This window comes from Solanum tuberosum, unplaced genomic scaffold, assembly GCF_000226075.1.
Source record: "Solanum tuberosum cultivar DM 1-3 516 R44 unplaced genomic scaffold, SolTub_3.0 scf00109, whole genome shotgun sequence".
NCBI lineage: Eukaryota > Viridiplantae > Streptophyta > Magnoliopsida > Solanales > Solanaceae > Solanum > Solanum tuberosum.
In genome coordinates, this window is record NW_006239042.1 from 544,927 (window position 1) to 564,708 (window position 19,782).

Here is a 19,782-nt window from a genome sequence, read left to right on the forward strand (position 1 = left end):
ATTCATTCATTTAGGAAGCTCTTGGACTCAAAGATGAGAAAACTTTTCATCTAGGAACCCCATTCATTTAAAGGAGTACTTTATGAAATCATCCTTACAACAGACCCAACTTTCATTCATTAGCATTATATTCATTCTTCACTAGGGGTGAGAGTAGGTAAACATAGTCTATCCTAACCTCACCTTCATTATAGTCATTCAAAGAAGACAACAACCAAGCATAACACATAAAGTCTCTACACAAGGTCAACTTTCATGCTCTTAGACCATACACAAATTCACATCATATCACATTACCTTCGCATAATCAACATTACTCAAAACAACAATCATCCAACTTTGCCTACAACGCTATGATCACAACATGCTTATAAAGTAAACACCTCCCCACTTTCAAAGGGATCAAACCTCACAATTCTAACATCTACAACATATATATATATAATACTAGAATCAATAATCTATTCACAACTTCATCATCATCATAAACTTTAGGTCACAATTGCCCATTCAAGGCCAACATCCAATATAACACAATTGACCATCAATTCCTCATAATTCAATATAGAACAATACATAAATCAATATCCCATATCAACCTACACTTTAATATAACATTATTAGCTCATAATCAATAGACACACTTTAGACCCAAAATTAGGATTTCAAGATATGAAAGGGTTCATGGAGTTTTTGATCTTAAAACCATCAATATTAACATAAATCATCATTTGAAATAATTTCATGCAAGAACCCAAGCTTAGAATTGAAATTGGGCTTATTAGTGTTTTTGAAAAACATTGAAATCACTTTGATTTGGCTCTTTGATTGAAAGGAGAATCAAAGTTAAAATCCCCATACCATTGTGATTAATTTCTTTAGGAATTTGAAGGAGAAATTAGTAGGAACCCATCCCCTAGCTTAAAGCTTCATCAATGTCTTCCATGGAGTTCTAGAGAGAATTTATTTGAGAGGGAATGTTCAATTTGGATAATGACGTCTAATTCTAGGTTTTGGGGTTTTAACCAACATAAAATACCCTAAAATAGGTAGAATAATCGTTTATAATAATTCTCCAAAGTACCCAAACTACCCCTCACTTAGTTGGACCTTTTAAACAAGTCAAACTTGAGTTTTATTTTCGCAGATTTCATCGGGAAACATGTCCGCGACGCGGGGGTTTTCCCACAAGTTTCTGGAAATGAAATTTCGAGACAAAAGAGTCTGCGGTGTCTCCGCGACGCGGAGCCATTTTTTGGCCATAGGTGGAGCAGGTCCGCGACGCAGAACCACTCCATCCATGAACAAATTCAAGTTGCCATGACAACTTGTTTGGCCAAGGGTTGGAGTCTTCCTCGGGAATCCTTAGGGTGGTCCCGCGGAGTCGTACCCGAACGTTTTGACCCTAAAGAAATTTATTAAGACACTAGGGTCAACTCCACTGATTTTAGAGTCCAAACAACACATAAAAACATGAACAACTTACTAGAACACACCAACACGTAAAAGACTAGTTTGCGAACATCTTGGTCGTCCCTTGATGTTTGACTTCCACACTTTTTAAAACTGACTAAAAAGGATATTCTTCATTATTTTAAAAAGTTATTAATGCATAAAACCCATATGAGTATCTACTTTATCCTACTTCATTTTGAGGATTGTTACAAGTGGCTGATATAGAAATGTTCTCAACCTGTACTTCCTCGACCTGCTCAACCTCTCCAAATAAGTCAGCACCCAGGGGAGAAATTACAACTGATGTACTCTGACATGGGGTAGCGGGGTTTGTGTCATCCTGGATCAACCCAAATTCACAGTCTTGGTCACCTTTCCCAACCTATCATAGTGCCATATTGGCATAGTTGACTCTCTGCATAAGCGGAAGATCGGGAAGGAGAAAGGTAAAGTAGTGGTCCTCTGAAAGTCCCTCTCATGAATCTTTGAAAGGCTGAATAGACAAAGTTGATCTCCAGCCCTGCCAGTGGTGCAACACGCATCATTGCCCGATCCCAGGTAACGACATTGTCCGCTTGTGTAGGGGAAAATTTGTGACGGATAATGGACCACCAGAATTTGGCCCCAAAACTCAAAGTTTCCCTTCTAATAGTCAACTTCATATTATTCACCCACTCGATGCTCTCTCCCTCCATAGCAATTTGTTGGGTCATAAAACAAAGTAATGACTCCTTCTACTCGGAGTCTTGGAAAGCTCGGCCCTGAATTATCCCCATCCGGTAGTTAAACTCCACCGTATTGATAGGCTGAGCGTGGGACGGGCCGTAAATAAATTAGCGAATGGTAGTCTCAAAAGTGTCAACTGGGAGACCCCATACCATGGTGGTCAGTAGAGGAGGCTGAGCCAACACCTTTGCTCGTGTTGGCAAGGCATTAGTAACAGTGGCCGCATATGATGCATAAAACTCCCGCACCATCTCTACACTGTATCATCCTAGATTTTCAGCCATCAAGTGAGAACTGTGTTGCTGGAACAAAGCATGGATGGTGGAAAAGTGTGGAGGCTCCTTGCCAGAACCTGATGCTCCTCAGTGATTGGACGGGCCACCTTCCGGTATTCATTCAATGCCTTCCCGTCTGCATATATCTGGTACTGCCCCTCAATGGACCACTTGTTCAGCTCTGTGGCATTGTGTAATGGGTCAACTCTAATGCCGAGAGGGTCTTGAGCATCCCCCGTGCTAGTTGCATCGGTGGTAGAAACGAATATAGCACTGGAACTAGATTTGGAATGCGACTCAGAGCCGGACTACAACTCTCCTGCAGGTTAGACCCCCTCCTCAGATTGGGGAGCAGAGTCTCTAGGGCACATTCGTCCCTACTTGATTCATCAAGAAGACTGTGGGATAGGGCGACCGACTTAGACATTCCCTTCCTTGAGTACACGTGTGATTGTTTTGGCGCCATGGTTCCTATGTAAGATTAGTTAGAACAACATTAGGATTTAGACAAAAAATAAAAAAAATACTAGGCACTGACTATTTTTGGGACCTACGGATCGTCCACTGAACGACGGACCGCCGATCCCCTCCGTAGGTCAGGAGGCCCATATTTTGAGATTTTGACGTGGAACCTCGGATGTGCAGAACAGTCCATTGATAAAACAATGGATCGTAGTCCACACTGTGGTTCGTAACTTAGCCAATTTTTTGTGTGCATTTGATTGACGGACCACGACCTACGGTCCTTGGTTGAACCACGATCCTTGGGTTGAGGTCCTCGATCAGTGTTGTATGCAAGCATGGACTTTCACTTTTTATTAACCTATTTCAACACACACTCAACACCTACACTATGTCTAAACATGTATTTCAACATGTAGCATGGTAGTTTATCATCCTTAGGGTTTCGATTATGCAAAATTTAACTTCCTAGGCGGAGATAAAGAAACCGTAAGTCAAAAGATTCAACAACACATTTTACACCCATTATTCAAATCAAAATAACAACACACTCACACACCATCATCCCAAGGGTAGTATCTAAACTCATTTTCAACAATTTTACATGCGATTATGTACAGTATGTCAAGTTCAACTTTGTAACTTCAAATTTAAACAATGAAAATAAATTCAAAGTTCTGGTGAAATCAATTACCTGACTAGTAAAAAAAGTTGGTGAGTGCGTAATGCAGTGAATCCTCCTTATGACACGAACAAACTTGACACCGAACCCAGTCATGGATGCTTTTATCAAAGAGAGAAGTAATAGAAAGAAAAAGGAATTGGGAGATGAAATAGATTTTGGGAAAATTGTGGGGAAGTAGAAATGGAAGAAGAGGATATATGGGAGTAAATGGGGGAGTTTACACAATTATATTTTGGTGTTTTAACAGTTTGAAATGGTTGGGGAGAAGAGGAAAATGAGAGTGTATTTAAAATATAACAGATTTTATTTGAAACGGGGTCAAGGTCGGGTCGATTGCAACCCTAACTAGGACCAACAAAACTCCATTGACGGTCCGTGGGTCAATCGAAGGTCCGTCGATGGGTTCTGTGGTTTACTCTCACACTTAGTGAAATTCAGAAAACATATATGGGATCTACAGATGCAATCCACAGTCCATCGGTTGGAACCATACACTACTGCATCAACTTGATTTCTGGAGATTCTTCTTTTCTTTTCTTCCCTGAACACATAGCAAACATTAGGACTCTCTTTTTTGTATGTTCTAGAAAAAATTTAGACATAGACCCTATCCTACCCTTGTCTACCCAACACTAAAACTCAAAAACTAATAAAATCTATCTAGAAAGCTAAAAGTTAAGAACACTCCACTTATTAAAAAAATTCCTATAGTTGGCTAGATTTTACATCTTGGGTTTCCTCCCAAGTAGCGCTTGATTTAACGTCACGGCACGATGCAGACACCTTGATTACTTAGACTTCATCAAGACCCCACTTCTCTATCAACTCGTTGATAACCTTCAATTTGCTCAAGTAGATGTTTATCCGCTTACCATTCACATTGAACCTCGTGCCTTCCTTGTTCTAGAGTTTAACTTCTCCATGTTGAAATACTTGAGTAACCTTGAATGGCTCGGTCCACTTGTACTTATGTTTGTCACGAAACAAGAGCAACATTCAGTTAAATAATAGCACAAGATCACCTGGAGAAAATTTACGCTTTTCGATCTTTTGATCATGGTATTTCTTCATCTTCTCCTACTATAAGGCTGAACTTTCATATGCTTTTAGGCGAAACTCATCAAGCTCATTCATCTCATTTATTCTTTGACTCGATGCAGCGCCCCAATCCTAATTCAGCTTCTTGAGTGTGCACATCACTTTATGCTCTATCTCTACAGGTAGATGACAATACTCCCATAGACAAGTTGGTAGGGGGACATACCTATGGGAGTTTTGAATGCAGTGCGATAAGCCCATAGAGCATCATCAAGCCTTCTTGACCAAATAATTTTGTTGGCATTATCAATCATTGCAAGGATTTGCTTTATCTCGCGATTTGACACTTCAACTTTCCCACTCGACTACGGATGATAAGGGATTGCTACGCTATGAAGAACACCAAACTTCTCATGCAATGACTTGAATAGTTTATTACAAAAGTGAGCACCTTCATCTCTAATGATTGCCCTTGGTGTACCAAATCTGGAGAAGATATTCTTTTTCAAGAATGCGGTGACACTCTTTCCCTCATTGTTTGAAAGAGAAAATGATTCCACCCATTTTGATACATAGTCAACAGCCACAAGAATGTACTTCATCCCAACCGAACTAACAAACGGACCTATGAAGTCAAGACCCCAAACATCAAAAAGCTCAATCACCAGTATTGGGTTCATTGGTAGTTCGTGGTTTCTCAAAATTCCTCTTTCATGCCAGCAACATTCACAAGACTTCACGAAATCATGAGCATCTTTATGGATGGTAGGCCAGTACAACCCACACTACAAAATTTTATGGGCAGTTCGGATACCACTATGGTGCCCACAAATAGGCGATGAATAACACACCTCTAATATACTCATCATCTCAACCTCAGGAACAGAACGACGAATAATCCCATCATCACAAACATGAAACAATTAAGGATCTTCCAAAAAGAATTTCTGCACATTAGACATAAACTTTTTCCTTTGGTGGGATGATAAATCCGACGACACCAAATCCCTTGCCAAGTAGTTAGCGAAGTGTGCGAACCAAGGGATAAGGTCATAAGAAGCAGCAAATACCTGCTCATTAGGGAATACATCATTAATCTCAACTCCATCATCAAGCTTGATCATAGCCTCCTCTTCTAATCTGGATTAGTGATCGACAAACTGATTTTCTGTTCCACTCTATCTTTCACCTCAGAGTCGAACTCTTGCAACAATAGCACCCCTCTAATCAATCTTGGTTTTGCATCCTTCTTAGCCATAAGAGAACTCAATGTAGAATGGTAAGTATGCACAATAACCTTCGTACCCAGCAAATAGGATCTAAATTTTTTGAATGTAAAAACAACAGCAAGCAATTCATATTCAGTCACAGTGTAGTTCTTTTGAGAAACATTCAACACTTTTCTTGCATATTAAATAGGATGATGAATTTTATCTGGCCACTACCCTAATACTACGCCAATCCCCACCCCACTTGCATCACACATAACTTAAAACGGTTGTCCCCAATCCGGTGATATAATGACAGGTGCTGACACCAGTTTCTTTTTCAACTCCTCAAATGCTCTAAGATAAGCATCATCAAACTCAAACTTAGACTCATTGTTAAGTATCTTAAACAATGGGTGTGCAATTTTAGAGAAATCCTTTATTAACCTCCGGTAGAAATTTTCATGCCCAAGACAACTTTTAACACCTTTTAAAGAGATGGGTCGTGGGAGTTTTTCTATTACCTCAACTTTAGCTCTATCAATATCAATACCTTTCTGCAAAATCTGATAACCCAGAACTATACCCTTTTTTATCATAAAGTGGCACTTTTCCTAGTTGAGCACAAGATTGCACTCTTCGCACCATTTTAGTACCTCGACCAAATGTGTCAAACAATCATCAAATGAGTCATTAACTACCGAGAAATCATCCATAAATATCTCAATCGTGTCCTCCACCATATCCGAAAATATCAACTTCATGCAACGCTAAAAGGTCACCGAACCATTTCATAACCTGAACGACATTCTCTTGAACCCAAAAGTCCCATAGGGACAAGTGAAGGTTGTCTTTTCTTGGTCTTCCAGAGCTATGGAGATCTGATTGTGGCCTGAATACCCATCTAGAAAACAATACCAACCTTTTTCCAGCAAGGCAATCTAACATCTGATCCATGAATGACATGGGGAAATGGTCTTTCCCAGTCCATGCATTCAACATGTGATAGTCCATACAAACCCTTCCACCAATCACCAGCCTCATTGGAACAAGCTCATGTTTAGCATTGGGAACCACAGTAATTCCTCCTATATTTGGCACACATTAAACTGGACAGACCCAATTACTATCAGCAATAGGATATATAACTCCAGCATCTAACAACTTAATGATCTCCTTTTTCAAAACTTCTTGCATTAGGGGATTCAATCTATTTTGGTGGTCAATACTTGGCTTGCTGTCCAGCATGAGTTGAATTTTGTGAAAACAAATGCCTTATGGGATCCTAATAATGTCTGCAATAGTCCATCATATAGCCCTCTTAAATCGCTTCAATACAGATATCAAAGCCTCAATTTGCCGTTCACTCGAGTCAAAAAACAATAATTACAGGCAAAGTGCTATTTTGTCTCAAGAATACACACCACAAGTGGGATGGCAAAAACTTAAGTTCCAGTTTTGGAGGATCACCAAAAGACGGTTTTGCAGTTAGGCTGTATTGATTCTTCATGTCTAATTCAAACCGCTTTGGTTTGAAACGTAACTGGGACCTATCAAGTGCACAAACGAGCTCATCATAGTCATCAATACCATCACTGTCAAAATTCATCATCACAACTGCTAGTTCCTCAACACCTAACCTCTCTTAAATTGACGTTTATGATTCTTGTTCCACAATATGATTGACCACTGGCACTGACTTAAGATCACATTCATACTTCATAGACCTACATATGTTAAAAGTCACCTCCTCGTTGTTTAGTCGAAACTTCATCTGCCCAATCTCCATATCGACCAATGCATGCCCAGTAGAAATAAATGGTCTACCTAAAATGATGGTAATGTTAAAATCAACCTCACAATCTAGTAACTTAAAGTCCGCCGAAAAGATAAATGATTTCACTTTCATAAGAACATCTTGGAGAACTCTAATAGGCCTCTTCACAGTTCAATCATCCATAAGTAAACTCATCGCAGTCAATTTGGGAGCTGCTAAACCCAATATTTTATAGATCGACAATGGCATCAAGTTAATGCTGGCACCCAAGTCACGAAAAGCTTTTGCAAAATGCAGCATACCAATAGTACAAGGAATAGTTAAAGCTCTAGGATCCTATTTCTTCTGTATAAGTGGCCTAGTAGCAATGACACTACAATGTTGCAACTTTTCTTCATCCTTAAAACTGACAACCCTTTTTTTGGTCTCCAAGTCTTTCATGAACTTCGCATACCCAGGCATTTACTCCAAAGCTTCTATTAACGGAACATTTAGGGACAATTGCTTTAACATAGCGATGAACCTGTGATATTTTCCCTCTTCAGACTTTCTCACCAATCTTTGTGGGAAGGGAGGTGGAGTTCTCAACATGAGAACAACTTTTTATGTCACCTCCGCTTCCTTTTTAGCATCAACTTTAGGATCCTCAGTAACCTCAACTTCATCCTCATCCTTTTCTATCACTCTTTCCACGTCTATTGGCATAAGAGGATCTATATTTTATTTTTCTCCGCGTGTAGTGACTGCCGTACAGTGACCATTATTTTTTTGGATTTTGGATGGTGTTGCTAGGAAGTGTTCCTACCTGATGTGTGTTTGCCGTATTCTGACTAAACTGTTGCTCAAATTTCTTAATTGATACTGCATGAGCGTCCACTTTCCGACCAATTCTGGATAAATCATTCTGCATCTCCTCCACATTTTCATTTGTTGCATCAAATCTCTTCATCATCTTATGCAAAATATCTTCAATTCGAGTCATACTTGTACCAGCCTCTCTATAACCAGGTGTAACATAGGGCCCACTCTTCTCATTCATGTTGCAATTGTTGTTCCGATTGTAGTTGTTATCACGGTTGAAGTTCCCATCTCGAACATAGTTTCCATCGCGGTTATAGTTACCATAGTTCCGACCTTGGTTTCCTTAACCCTGGTGCCAATAATCCAACTTGGAACCTTGGGTATTGGTTAGGAAACTCCCCATCTGATCATTCACAAAATTCACATCTTCCTCATAGAAGTACTCTTGAACCGGTGGTGGTGGAACTGTAGGTTGATAATTTACCGTATTCACTTTCTCTGCACTTCCACTCACATGCTTTAAGACCAAACCAAATTCTATCCTCATCTGGGGTATCTCTTCACGGATGTCATCAGTTGATTGACTCGATGTAGTTTTGACACCAAACGTGCTTCTACTAGTATTTGACTTTCTAGTGCTCTAAGCCTTATTGTTCTTGGATATCCTCAAAAGTTTCTAAACAATCTCTTTGAAAGTTCATTCCCCAAAAGATCCTCTAGCAATAGTGTCTAGAACAACCTTTCCATTGTCATCTTGTCCTCCATAGAAGTACTCTTTCAATGACTCATCATCTATGTGGTGGTTTGGCACACTCCTCATAAATCCAGTGAATCTATCCTTTAAACTACTTACTCACTCCCAGGTAGTGCCATGAAGTTATTTAGTTTATCGTTGGGATTCAACTTCTTCGACACCGGAAAAAATCTCACCATGAACACCTTGTACAGTTGGTCCCATGTATATATTGAATTGTACGTCAGTTCAGAAAACCACACAGTAGCATCTCCTATCAATGAGAGTGGGAAGACTCTCAACTCTATAATGTCCATGTTCAAGTCTGGGTATCTCGCACTACTCATACATACACTCGTCAATTTAGTCGTATGAGCATATGGATCTTCAGAAGGTAACTCGGAAAACAACCCTCTTGTTGTAAGCATTTTCATAAGATTGCTGGTCACAATAAAATAATGTCCCGGAGGTAGTGGAGGAAGAACAATAGCCCCGGTAGACTCCATTGAATGATAGTCAACCTTGTAGTTATCTCGATTTCTCGGTACTGGCTGGTTCTACACCCTTTCTACATTTCTTATTAGATGGCAACCCTAAATATGAGATGGAACATTTACAACTCCAGGAGGTCGTAGAGCAGCTCCATCCTCTTGACCTTCCCCAATTGGATCAATGTGTCCTTTGAGATTTACGCCTCTTCCAACCATTCTTCTCAAAGTGGATTGTAGTTCCTGGTCGTAAGGGGTCAAAGGATTGATTTAACTCTGTGTACTTGGCATAAACTAGAGTCTAGACCTGTAGAAAACAAAAACAATATAAAAATGTAAAATCAAGAAATACTTGACAAGAATTTAATAATGAAGTTAGTTTAATCTAAAAGTCGTATAAGTGGTTGTTGTGAAATAAAGAACCTAAATTTTAGGTTAGGGTCGATCCCTCGAAGAATATGATTTAGACTTAAGCCAACTCACAATTATGTACTTTTAGTCAAACTCTTTCAGAGAAAAGTAACAAAAAAGGGAATTTGTAAATAAAATAACAGATTATTGATTTTGTATCACTAAGTAACAAGTCAACAAGATTTGCAGTTTTGAGATATCAATATTAGATTAAAACTAGGGAATATGTTTTCCTCACAAGCTCTTAATGGAGTATTCCTAATAATAGTAACTCTATCCTATTGTTTGACATGCAAAGCTGATAAGTTGGGTATCCCTAAGTGATTGGTCCTCGAAGTAGGGAATTTCACCATGCAACTTGGTCCGTCTACAGGTGTATACTTTACTAAGCTTGCCTTTACCCTCGCGTGAATTGATTAAGGTATTAATCCTTGTTTCAACTAATTAAGGTCAGACTATTAGATAGTAGCAAATCCTTAGCTAACTCTCTGTTGTTTAATCCTTTTCTCATTCATTACATCCTTGGTCCGGTAAGTAGGAACGAGGCGAGTTCTAATGTTGGCCTTCATTAAAATACATGCGAAATGTAAGGATTAACAATAGATGCATAAACACTATTTTAGAATTGCTTATTTATTAGTCATACTTTTCTAATTGCTCATGGTTCCCACAACCCTAGTTGTGGATTTATCTGCTCATGCTTGAGAATTCACAATTAATGTTGTTAATAAGAATAAGAATCATGAACTTACAATCAAAGTAGATAAATACCAAAATATTAAAGTGAAAATCTAAAGAAAATTTCATAAACGATCTTCTAGAATTAAAAATGCTCAAGTCTTGCAAATTATCTCCAAAATCATAGAACAAAAGTCTCCAATAATGGCTAACTCCCAAAAATGAAAATAAAACTTGTTTTTATAGTGGACAAGTCCTAAACAAAATAGGAAAACAAAATAAGGAAAATTGGTTCAGACGCGGTTTTGATTGACGACACGAACGAGAGACTATGGATCTACCTATTGTCTGTGGTTCAACACTTGGTGAAAATTTCAAGATCTTCTTATGACGGTTTCCACCTATGGTCCGTGGATTGGACTTCGGTATGTCCTGTTCCTCCGTCGTTCAAGTACTAGAACTCAATTCTCTGATCAAAATGACGGTCGTGCAGGACGTTCCGTCATTCATTCTATGAGGCATCATTTACCATTGTGGTTCCACACCTAGTCAGACTTCCTTGAACTCACATCCACGCTTACTACCTTTGGCCCATCACTGGAACGATGGTTCGTAATTGGGCTCTGTCGACTGCTACTGCTGCCACTTCTGTTATTTTCTCTCTCAACAGCTTCTGAACCTATTTCCTACAAAAATTACATAAAAACCATCATATCTAATAACAAAATGCCCAAGACTCATGCAAACTTCAAGTGAAATGTATCAAATATATCGTAAACTCACGGTAAATCATTACGAACAAGATTTTGCATATGAATTGCTAATGATCTGCAATACCCAATGCAAAAATCAAAGTTAAAATATTACGATCTCCTATTCTAGATCTCAAACTTCTCTAAGAATGTTTAGCAATGTTATAAATGTAAGACCTCTCAATTACTCAGGAATGCACATTGTGGAAACTTGGGACTTCTTTTCTTTTTTCAAAAAATGAATTTATACGTTCCCAAAAACTAAACACGGGGTCTAGTAGGCGAGGTTAGTTGAGTCGCCGATCAACTGGGCGAACTGCCAAGTTGTGCTTCTTCTCGCATTTTGGCCTAACTTCTGCAGCAAATTGTTCTGGAAGTTTAAGCGAGCTGGGTCACGATCGCTGACCCATTCAGTGAGTCGCTGAATCGTCCTTTTAATCACCAAACATGTTTGGAATATTGACCACTTTGTTGGAACTTTAGGCGAGCTGGAGGCTCACTCGGCGAGTCACCGAGTGGATTTTGCAAGCTCCAACTTTTCTTTTCTTCAGCTCTTCCAACTTTTTTGCATCGTAATGTCCTTGCCTTGCCATTAAGCCTTCATTTCTGCATATTAAAACATTAACATCAGCTATGATCACAAAATAGGCATCGAGGACAATAAATCAAATAATAATAAGCCCAAAATGAGTCAAAATTCCTGACTCATCACCTGCCTCATTTACCAGACTGAACTATTCCTCAAATGAGTTTGCAAAGGACACTACTGAATCATATGACTTAGATCCCCATATCCATAACAAGACCTTGGGTAGGAATAATATCTGATGTGCACTAGAAGAGCAGCCATGGCCACCTCGGTTAGAACCATAGGATCCTAGGGATGGCTGTCCACTTTTAGATTCTAGCATAGATGAATGCATAGGTCGAAAACACTAGAAAGAGATACCACTACTATGTGAACCTCTGCCTCCAGATGAAGCACCAGAAAATGACCAGAAGAAGGGGCCCTCTTGGATCCCAAAACTTCTCCCTAACCGTCAACTTCGCCACCTTGGTGGTACTCACAATCGACATAAAGGAAGCCCTCTCTCTAGCTGCTCTGAACAAATAACACTTGACAGAGAACCTCAACCCTCTCACCAACCTATAGAATCTATCCACCTCATCTAGAATAATAGTCATAGCATGCTTAGAGAGCTAAAAGAAACACGCCTCATACTATAAATTTCCATGTGTCAACCACTTAAACATGAATCAACTATCCTACCTCAAGCTCCAAAGAATGAAGCGGTCTTGGAAAGTACTTGATAACGCACTGTAGTTTGCCAAAGCAGATCCGACTAGTCTAGACCTTATATAAGTACTCAACTACTGATGTTTGCGTAATTAAGACACAACTTACGATGAAAGTGTCTAAGATCGTACAATAGTTTAGTCACCCAACCAAGTGTTGGGATCGTTCCCAGAAGACTGGTTTTGAGAATTATTAGAAAAATAAAATTTAGTTCTAACTAGTCTTAGCTAAAGACATTAATGATTAAAAACATTGTAAATGAAAGGGGGACACAAGTGTGTCAATTAACAATGGGGTTTTGTCACTAGTAAGTAAAAACAGCAAAATAAATAAGGATTTCTAAGTAATGAGAGGGGATCCTTGGGTATGACGGGAATACGGGTTAAGCTAGATTATTGGGTACATGTTTTTGATAAAAGATTCATAGAATAATTGTGACTAAGCTAAACTTTAAGGAGGTTAAGCTCTCTCTCGAGTAACTTACCCCGTTACAAATACGTTCCTCTCGGACACCCACTTGCCGCATGAACACCAGCCTACGCCTTAATCCACTCACTCTCTCGAGCTGAGTGTGTGGGACTGAGACTAGGATTCACTCTCTCGAGCTGAACCTCATGTCGACCCACTCCCACCGGCCATCAATTTAATAGTTTTAGTTTTTACGACCTCTCTCTCGAGCAAGCCGGAAACACATAAATAAACTTGTATTTGCAACTACAAATTCATTAAATTCATCTACAACTACTAAACGAAATAACAATTAAAGTATCAGCAAGCAAGACCCAACAATTGTCTTAACCCATATTGTCTAAATCACACCCCAAGAATTGGGGTTTTTAGCCACACATGTATAAAAGGTATAAATTTCTACCAAATTGAACTCGCATTCAACTGGGTATGAAGATTTAAATCTTAATACATGCCAAAATTGAAGAATCCAAGAGACCCAAATCCAAATCTTGAAGATGAAACCCTTTGGATCTTCAAGTCTTCAAAAAACTCTCAAACTTAGAGTAAAAATAACAAAAAGTACAATTCTATATGAAAATTATAATAATTGTTCCACTCTTAAAACTACAACTCTAACTAGTATTTATAGTTGTCACAGATTTGTGCTGCAGCGGATCATTCGGCGTCGTTAGTCGGAATCGCCAATCAACTCGGTGATTTGTCTTTTGGTGTAGTTCATCACCATCTTGCACCAGCCTTCAGCATCGTCGTGCTCTGGATCATTGGGCGACATGGCACTGCTTCGCGGAACTTCTCGGCGATGCGCTTACTGCTCCCTTTTTCCGCCAACTTGATCCTTTCCTTCAGGGCTCAGCACACTGGAACAAAAGGCGAAGTAAGACCCTTCGGCGACTCGGCGATCCTCAGGCCTTCATTTCTTCATTCTTTTCAGCCTTCTCGTTTCTTTTTGCGACGTAATGTCCATGCTTTCCTTCAAACTTCAAATACCTGATACTTAAAGGTTTTCATCAGATATTGACATAAAATAAATATTTGAGGACATAATTTCTATTAAAATATAGCCCTAAATGAGTCCAATTTGTAGACTCATCAACACCCCAACTTAAACTTTTGCTTGTCCTCAAGTAAAACTCAAGTTCGACAGTGCAATCGAGGATGTCTCAAACAGTGCTACACAAGACTCAATTATGAATGTACACAACAAGACTCAATTTGCTTATGGAAGGATCAATTGTGTGCTCAATGATTCATGTTGTGACACACCATTACCAAAGATTCTCAAGCTCGCAATACTTGTTTCAAATGCAAGTTCAAGCTCAACAAAATCCTTTGAATGCCCTCACACAAATGATGATTCCATTTTCACACGCAAAGGTGTAATCAATTTACAACTTAAGAATCAGATACAACGCTTACACTCACAAAGATGAACATAATGCATACTTTCACCTATTGGTTTGCTCGTATTTTCCAATCAACATTTGTTTCGACTTTCTCAAGATCACAAAGGTCTTAATAAGGCTTGTAACGGGGCTGAGTGTAAAGGTATGCTTATTTAGGCTTAGTGACTTTTATCCTCATGAAATGTGGAGCTCTCAAACACTTTTCTTTCTTTTTCCTTCATCATTTTCATTAGTGCATCATAGGTTATCCTATTATTCGCTTCTCATGGATTGTTCAGAACCCTATTTCTTTGGTACTTTATTCCACAACTTTCTCTTCTTCTTTTTTCTATTCTTTTCTTCTCTTTTTCTCTTTCTTTTTTTTATATGAAAGGGTTCCATTTTTCTCAACACCATGGGTTAAAGGAGACTTTCCTTGCACTTCTTGACCTTCCCTTTTCTTTTTCACCACACCCCCAACTAAGGCTTTTGGCCTAAGTTGGGTATTCAATTAACCACAATTCAAGAGGATTATAGGTTATGGATTAATAAAGGACTAGTTTTCAACAAGTTTCATGCAAAGAAGGGTAAGGTTCAAAGGGTGTTCAAGAGAGAATCACCGACTCACATGGTAGGTCACAAATGAGGTATATGTCGAATTGGTTCACACTCTTCGAAGTTACCTAAGATCATATCAAGAGAAAGTCTTACTTAGTCAATCGGACCTACCGAACAAATTGTAGGTGTTGTCATGCATGGTTCCAGGTAAGCTTATCACACAAGGCATCGACACTTAAGTCAAAGAAGATTCCACACTTTTGCTTGTGTGAAATGGTCATCACAAGAGAATCGATTTGATAAATGGCTAGTCACAATGAGAAGCAAATACTTCACATATTGTCTATGCAACTTCATTTAGCCTCATCGTAGTCGTACATTCATGTTCGTTCGATTATAAGTACTATTCAAGTCATAGGTATTGATCAAAACCGAGACTCAAATTTGCCAAGGAACAGCCACATTCAACACACAAGAGGTGGCAAATTTTTTTCTAACGGTTCAAAATCATTTTCCAATTTAAAATAAAAGGAGCCACAAGCTCAAACATCCACAGAAAAGCAGTATTAACACAATTTTAAACAAAATAGCCCAAATATAAAGGTAGGACTCACCTCACCACAAACAAAAATATTTGTCCTCAAATGCGAATAACAAACATCTAAAAATACAAATAGAGAAAAACAGAGAGGGAGGCAAAGGATAATCTTGGTTATGAAGTTGCTTCATCGGTCAGGGTAGCATGGTTCTTCTTACGTCTTTGGGTGTAGTTGTCTCTGCTTCTTCAGGTCGTAGACCTTCAACAATTTTAGCATTAAAAAGAAGGCGAGGTGGGGAAATTAAGCGGACCGCTGAGTGGTTCAACGATCTCTACACAACTTTGCTAAGCAACCCAACGAGCCTATTTTCAACCCACTTACTCAAATGTTTTACAACCATCCTACTTTAATTGTGCAAAGAGTTAAACTTAAGCAAGATCCAACTCATGCAAGCACAAACTCTTTTTGTGATGACCAATTGAGAGTTGAATAGCTAGGAATGCAATCCAAGTTCTGAGCATAACTCGATGCTAAAATACTTAGTTAATGTAGGTTTATGTGAAGATTAATGTACAAAGGTGCAGTTGGAGGCATGAAGATGTATCAAAGTGAACCGTGTTGAGAATTTTAAACCTTTTGTCTCACAAGCTGCTCAGATCAAAACCACTCGATGATATTAGTCATAATCGCGGAGAATTTTAGCGAGTCGCTGCACAATCACTTGGCTCACCGATTCTTACAGAGCTTTCCAGTAAGCTTGGGAATCCAAACGACGTTCTCCATCAAGATCGCCGAAGAGTCGGTGATGCGCCAATATCAAAAGTTCACCAAGTTTGACAGGTCCCAACTTGAAGATATATTTGAGTCAAAAAGGAGGATAGGTTGGGTTCGCCGACCTCTTCGGTGATTTGCCAATTGGACCTGCTATTCGCCACTACACACTGTTACAAACACTTTTCTACACTTTAACATGTACAAACAATACATCATTATTTTATCAGTACGCAAATACAAAAACGATAAAGAGTTTTGGGCTGCCTCCCAAACAATGCCTTAGTTAACGTCGTGGCATGACGCAAGTCAACAACTATTCTTTATCCTTGGAGTCAGCCATGGTGTAGTTACGCGAGTCCTCGACGAACTATGGATAACGACCTGTTATCAAATGGGCGATTTGAGCATCGTGCAGCTGAATAGTCATGGAGTTTGAGGTAGATGTTTCATTCATCATTTCAATGTTGTCCTTTATCTCATTTAGCTTCTTGTCTTGCTTTTCGAGTTTTTGTTGAATGAGAGAAAGAGCATCGTCTGTTTGCACATCCTTATGCTTCTTCCCGTGTCTATATTCTCAAAGGAAGAAGTTCTTTCCCTTTTCCATGGCTTGTGCTTCCAACCCCATGAATCGTTTGGACAGAACATCTACTTGAGCCACTAGTGCGTCCCACTCGTGTTTATTTTGGGCCTCCTTGTTGGTTTCAACCACACCATCAAGGAGTGTTGCGACGATTTCGTAGGGCTGATGGAGCATACTGCCCTCGAAAAGTTGATCAGCTATGCTCCTATTTTCGTGACCAAGACCCCGATAGAAGTACTCCAACAGCGTCTTGTCAGACAATCCATGAGATGGGCATGGTTGTAGCACTGATTGAAACTTCAGCCACATTTCTTGAATTGTCTCATTCCCTGCTTGTTTGAACGTCAGGAGGTTATCCCTGAGGTTCAATAGTTTGAGGAGGGGATGGTCCGTATGGTACCCATAATATCATCCATTCTTATTTCCCTGTTTTGATATTCAAACAAGCAAAACAAAACTACAATTTAGATTAGTAAAGCTAAAACTAAGAAGAATCAAAATTTCTACTTAACTAAGAATTCCCAAATAGCACCACTCCCCGGCAACAGTGCCATTTTGATGTTTGGGTAATCAAGACACAACTTCCGATGTAAGTGTCTACGATCGTATAATAATTTAGTAACACAAACGAGAGTTGGGATCGTTCCCAAGAGAGTAGTTTCCAGAATTAATAGAAAAATAAAATTTAGTTCTAACTAGTCATAGCTAAAGACATTAACGATTAAAACATTGTAAATTAAAGGGGGACACAAGAGTGTCAATTAACAATGGGGTTTTGTCACTAGTAAGTAAAAACAACAAAATAAACAAGGATTTCTAAGTAATGAGAGGGGATCCTTGTGATGTGACGGGAATACGAGTTAAGCTAGATTATTGTGTACATGCTTTCGATAGAAGATTCATAGAATAATTGTGACTAGGTTAAACTTTAAGGAGGATAAGCTCTCTCTCGAGCAAGTTACCTCGTTACAAATGCGTTCCTCTCGAACACCCACTTATCGCATGAAGACCAGCCTATGCCTTAACCTACACACTCTCTCGAGCTGAGTGTGTGGGAATGAGAATAGGATTCACTCTCTCGAGCTGAACCTCATGTGGACCCACTCCCACCGGCCATCAATTTAGTACTTTAGTTTTACGACCTCTCTCTCGAGCAAGCCGAAAAACGCATAAATAAACTTGTATTTGCAACTACAAATTCATTAAATTCATCCGCAACTACTAAACGAAATCACAATTAAACTACGATTAAACTAACAGCAAGTAAGACCCAACAATTATCTTAACCCATATTCACTAAATCACACCCCAAGATTTGGGGGTTTTAGCCACACATGTATATGAGATAGAAAATTATACCAAATTGAGCTCGCATTCAACTCGGTATGAAGATTTAAGTCTTGATACAGGCTAAAATTGAAGAATTCAAGGGACCCAAATCGTAATCTTGCAGATGAAACCCTTTGGATCTTCAAGTCTTCAAAACCCTCTCAAAATTAGAGCACTACCAGGTCATTGGGCGACATGGTAGTGCTTCACGGAACTTCTCGGTGATGTGCTGACTGATCCCTTTTTCCGCCGACTTGATCCTTTCCGTCAGGGCTCACCACACTGGAAAAAAAGGTGAAGTAAGACCCTTCGGCGACTCGCCAAGTGGACTTGGCGATCCTCATGCCTTCATTTCTTCGTTCTTTCAGCCTTTTCATTCCTTTTTGCGACGTAGTGTCCATGCCTTCAAATACCTGAAACTTAAGGGTTTTCATCAGATATTGAGATAATATACAAATTTGAGGATATAATTTCTATTAAAATATAACCTAAACGAGTCCAATTTGTGGACTCATCAACTACTCTCTAGCGTGTCCACGAAAATCAAGTGCAACAAAATGAACACCACATGCATCACCCATACCCACTGGTTCTAGAGTTTTATGACATAAGCTCAAGATCTCATGAGCATCCTCGCTCTTACCACCCTGAAACTGTAGTGGTTTAATCTTCTAAAATATCTCATAACACTGCTGATCAACCTTGTCAAAATAACCTTAAGAGCAATTTGTGCTCCAATAGCCACTGCAAGAATCACTGCTGGCAAACCCACATGATCAAGAATAATTGAAGCCTGATGTTGTTAACCTGGAGTCTACCCCCTACCCTCGTTTAAGAATCCTTTGGGGTACCTATCACACTACCCTAAAAGAAGTTCTCCAACATGCCTAGCATCCTCAACAAGGTATCCTAGAACAACGGATTTGTAAACTCAGGAGGAGCCTCGTCCTCAGCCAACTCAGCCTATAGCTCAAGAGAGACCTCTCTAGCTCATCCTCTAGTTTGTGCCGCTCCATGGGCATGACCTCTAGCCAGTGCTACTCCACTAGCATGGCCTATAACTCGGGTCCTACCTCTACCCCTATTTGTGGTCTCAACAATTTCTTGGGGACTGCCTTCCCTCTACCACTAGAAAAAAAGTTGTAGTCCTCGCCATCTGTCAAAATAATATGTGACAACTCACTGCAATTGAAGGTAACCACGCATGATAAGAAAGGGTAAATGAAAGGATGATTTTTACTGATCTTCATAGCCTCTCAAAGATAAGTATAGACGTCTTCGTACCGATCCTCAAGACTCTACTTCAACATGGCTTGTACACACGTGAGACTGATGAACGTAGGGCTCAGATAATATTTGTCAC